The sequence below is a fragment of the Portunus trituberculatus genome, chromosome 18 (assembly GCF_017591435.1).
Source record: "Portunus trituberculatus isolate SZX2019 chromosome 18, ASM1759143v1, whole genome shotgun sequence".
Classification (NCBI taxonomy): Eukaryota; Metazoa; Arthropoda; class Malacostraca; order Decapoda; family Portunidae; genus Portunus; species Portunus trituberculatus.
The window spans coordinates 24,380,986-24,385,985 of NC_059272.1; the positions used below are offsets into that span (position 1 = coordinate 24,380,986).

Sequence of the window (5,000 nt, forward strand, 5' to 3'; positions counted from 1 at the left end):
TCTCCGATAGTGGTTATCATAGAATAAAACAAAGTCTGATAAAAAAAAACAGGTAAAAAATAAATACATGCGATATTTCATTGTTTGTTTACCAATGGCTGTCTTAAAAGCTAAAACATGAGAACAGATACATTTTTAGTAGGACCCTATATGAGTTTCATCACTGTCAATGGTTTGTGAGTCTTACCTGGGACGGAGTCTAGACGGTGATTAATGTCCTCCACCACCCCTGCTCCTCGCCATCTTTCTACCCCACTTCCTCAAGTGTCACTCAGAGTCACGTCACAACACTCGTCGCTTATCGCCATAAACACCATCTTTAGAAGAGACCTTTGTGTGAACCTACACGTCCAGGGCGGCAGTGCTGCAAACTCACGCTGGTCACAGACTGTCTCGCGAGAACAGTTTATCGAGTCACGACCCTCCATTGTAAATTCATAACAAGCTCCCGAGACAGCAGTTGGTCATGTTAGTTTTACGCAATTCAAATGTGAATGGAATATACTATGCCCAATCTCTGTTCCTAGTTATCAAAATCGAGGTTTAGTTAATTTCGTCATTGTGTAAAAGGTGATGCTGAGATGTATTTTATGATGTCACGCCGGCCAACAGTGCTACTTTCCTCCCTAATATAGCATAACCCAGGCTCCCTGCTAGTAGGGAAGGAAGAGCATCAAGGTATAAAAAATTTCGTGTATGCTTTGAAAAAAGCATTCACATCCCTTTCCCATACCTGAATAGTTATATGATACATCTAAAGAATCTTAGTTACGGCAATATCATTACAATATCTAGAAACAGTAAACCCTAACAGCAGGAAGCACGTAAAGGAAATAATGTTGTCTTATTGGTTTATCAGGAACCATTACCTTCCCCCTTTCCATTTCACTTATGCTTAACAATACCAGTGGTAATGGGCATAAATTGCAACTGCAAAATATTAAAATTCAGTTCCACGTTACCTCCTTCAAACAATGGACACATACATGGTGGTTTTCTTTAACACATTAACACTCAGGGAACGTGATCGCAAGCTTTTTTTTTTCTCAAGAGGCAATTACATTATTACAATAATATACAAGCACTTCATGTATGTTAGCAATAGGCTTTCAAAATGTAGTTGATGTTCGCTCACTTTACAAACACTGACGCCGGTCACAGCTGAGATGAAATCTTGGAGGAGTGAATATCTTTGCTTGACGGTTGCTCCGGGGTGTGTGTGTGTGTGTGTGAGTGTGTGTGTGTGTATGTGTGTGAGCAGCAATTTACCAAGCCTGGCTCGAAGCTCACTGTCAACTCAACTAGAGCAACACGAGGGATGTGGCAGCCCCACACGTCTCCACGGCTACCGCCGCACCGCTGCCGTGGCTGAGCTGGGCGCGCCGCGTCCTGAGCGAGAGCTGCCTGTGTTCCCACCTCGCTCGAGAAGAGCTACAAATTTTGCGAAACCTGCCATACAGGAAATACCGTGATACCGAGCTCTTTCACATAGGGAAGATAGGTGATGTTATTTAATTATACCACATGCAACCAATACTACTGAGAGTGACCGCAGGCTACATTTCATTATTTAACACTCTGCTTTGAATGGTAACAATGCTTCTAAACCCAGAAGGTATGATAACCTAATAAAAGAAAAGTATTTTTCGCACGTCAGTGTTAGGTCAAGTAAATGTTACGTTTTTACAAGTGATTTAGTTCTGGCAGTAGGACAGTGATAGTGACGTAAGTGCACGCACGGTACACAGTTAGTAGTAGCTATACAGGACCATGACCTCGCCACCAGTCAAAGATAAAATGACACAGCACTTGAAATATGCAGGAAAAGAGGTATTGTCAAGATTATCTATCTTCTATAAATCTTATGATATAAAACCGATAAGCCAAATAGGAAGTTTAAAGAATACGTCAAGCAAATGAGAACATTTGTTTCATAATCATCGTACCTCCGCCACCCTCCCTCAGCTGACTGTTGCCAAGTGGAAAACATGTGATCCTGCAACTCCTTACAGCACCGCATACAGTGAAGGATGCAGGGAAATTTTGAAAGAAATTTACCCAGAATGGCTTTTTCGCCGCACAGGACGTCAGAGGTTTTCTTTTAACACAGACTTGTACAATAGTTGCCCCACCATCTGGGAAATTCGTAATAACAGAGTTTTACCAAAAGGTTCAATCCATAGTACTGGTATGAAGTGGGATTTTTTTTATACACCGTACACAAGAATCCCGACCACTCCCTGACCACTACTACTAAAGACAAATAGATGCTGTGATAATTATCCTCGCATTCGTTTGAGTAAAACAGGAATTCTCGAGATAAGGAAGCAGAGAAAGCCAACAAAGGTTCTTTTTCTGATCAATGAAATAAGCGAGGCGAGGTGCACGTCGCCATGACAACGCAACGCATACTGGCGCCACATTTAAGCAACTTTCCAATTTCGTAAACTTCTGCATCTCCAAACCAGTGCGCTCCACATAGGATTTTTAAGTAAAATGCACTGCGTCAAGTAAAGGCACTCGAGATCCCACTACCAACTCTCTTTCATTTACAACCTATTATAGTGAATGCACTATCAAACAAGACTGCAAAAAAGACCATCGTATTTATGAATAAAAGATAATTGACAACAAATACGAAGGAGGAGGAGGAGGAGGAGGAGGAGTAGGAGGAGGAAGAGGAGGAAGAGAGGGAAAAGATAATTTTGAAGGAGACAGAGAACAAAAAGGAAAAGATGGAGAAGGAAGGAAAGATTGAAGCGGAGGAAAAGGTGGAAGAGAAAGCAAAGATGAAGGGGAGAAGGTAGCACGAGGAAGAAGAGGAGGAGGATGACATGAAGGACGCGAAGGAAAAACAAAGAGAATAAAGAAACTGACATGGGCAAATTTGGGGCGAAAAGCAATAGTCTTGGCCGAGTGGAGGACGAGGTGAAAGGACCTGAGGGTGCCAGCGACCGACGATGGTAGCGCAACCTTGACCCGCAAACCTTTACTAGAACGAAGGTAAGCGCCACGCAGGGGACGGGAGGAAGGGGGGGTGGGAAGAATGTTATGGGAAAGGGGAGGGGCGAATGGAAGGTTCCTCTTAGGGAGTACAAGAGCATAAGTGAGGAGGAAATGAGGAGGGAAGGAGGTAGAGAGGGACACTACGGTAGACACGTAAGGGGGATGGGAGGGAGGGAGGGGTGTTCGGCAGAGAATGGAGGGTGGCAGAAGGAAGTGAATGAGGACCATCAAAGGGAAGAACGAAATGAAGGAAGGAGAGGAAGACAAGGATATAAACATTAAAGATGTTGTTTGACCTTTCTTTTTTTTTCCATTATTTCTATCACCAAGGCTAAATTAAACGTGAAGGTGGCTCTTGTTGCTGGTGGTGGTGTGGCGTCATTGTTGGTAATGTTAGCTGTGGAATAGTGGTGGAGAAACGGTAGTAAGGAAACAGTGGTGGGAGGATGGTGATACTGACATGAATACCAATATGCTGCATGACGCATGATAGAATTCCACCTAAACCTTAATGCGAAGCTCAACACCATTAGAGGAAAGAACATTTTTCCAATAACGACGATAATGATGACAACACCAATAAATAAAAGCACCAATATAGCTTTAGAACACACACACACACACACACACACACACACACACACACACACACACACACACACACACACACACACACACACACACACACACACACACACACAATGTATACTACATTTATATAGTTTCATTATACTATGGCAACAAATACTGTTTCGTTCTCAACATTTTTCTTTTTAATTTATTGCACCCTTCCTCTCTCCCGTCCTTTCTTGTCTATACTAGTCATTACCTCAGGACGTGTAGGGAGATGTGAGGGTCCAGCAGCGTGAGGGGGAGAGGAGAAGGAAGATGAAGAAGGGAAGGATGAGGATGAGGGAAGAGAAGAATGGGAGCGGATGGGGAGGCAAAGGCAGGGAGCACTCTTGGAGAACACCCGCGCAAGACCCAGCCCATGCCGACTCTCATGCTCCTCCTCCTTTTTCTTCTCCTCCTGCAGCGTCCCGGAGATTATATAAATCCTCCCGTTGGCAGCGTACTTTTTTAAACTTTCATGACAAGCATCACCTCCCCACCACCTCCGCATCGTGTGTGTGTGTGTGTGTGTGTGTGTGTGTGTGTGTGTGTGTGTGTGTGTTTGAAAAGCTTTATAATGCTCTTGACGACCGAAGTTTTAGCTGAGGAAGATATCTGTAAGAGAGAGAGAGAGAGAGAGAGAGAGAGAGAGAGAGAGAGAGAGAGAGAGAATCTTTGGATCTTTGTTTATCCTAGGAAGATCCGTGACCTAGATGTGTGTGTGTGTGTGTGTGTGTGTGTGTGTGCACTCTCCGCAGGGAACGCCGAAGACACCACAACCTGCCAAGTTCTCGACAACACCCTAATTCAGATACTTTCTTCTCTTGAACAGCACACAGAAATGCTAGTCACGGCAGAGAGAGGATAGAGTACGAGGAGGAAAAACAAGAAAAGAAGAAAGAGGAGGAAGAGAAGTCAAAGCAGACGGAAGAAGAGGGAGAGATCCGTCCCAGCATCACTCTTGCAATCAACTGAAACAGAGAGAACAGACAGAGCTTGCGTGTGTCATCAAAGGACAAATCCCTTCTACGCACGCACTCATACACACACGCGCACGCACACACACACACACACACACACACACACACACACACACACACACACACACACACACACACACACACACACACACCAATAATTAAGGAAAAGAAGATATATCCATGATTAAAACATCTATAATAAAATGTGTGTTGTTTTGTGTTACGAGAAGTGATGTGAGAGAGAGAGAGAGAGAGAGAGAGAGAGAGAGAGAGAGAGAGAGAGAGAGAGAGAGAGAGAGAGGAAGGTTATGAGATCAGACGAATATATTCACAGTAAGATAAATACTCATATTGAAGGTGAGTGATGTTGAGTAAATGCTGACATAGAAAGAGACGTTAAAT

At 43.7% G+C, this 5,000-nt stretch overlaps 1 protein-coding gene across 6 annotated transcripts in view; it reads right to left on the reverse strand.

Annotated features, from left to right (window-relative positions):
- Positions 1 to 5,000, reverse strand: part of LOC123505472 (monocarboxylate transporter 5-like) — a 53,319-nt gene that overhangs the window by 29,255 nt on the left and 19,064 nt on the right. Inside the window, exons 1-2 of one of the 6 annotated variants that reach the window (XM_045256806.1) lie at positions 1,270 to 1,409; positions 188 to 317 (exon numbers count right to left, since the gene is read on the reverse strand). The exons of 2 other annotated variants lie outside the window; for them this stretch is intronic. The gene's annotated coding sequence lies outside the window, so the exon portion shown is untranslated. Of the gene's footprint in view, positions 1 to 187; positions 318 to 1,135; positions 1,410 to 5,000 lie in introns of those variants that run through there. 3 more of the 6 variants (XM_045256807.1, XM_045256810.1, XM_045256808.1) reach the window with 3 other exon arrangements.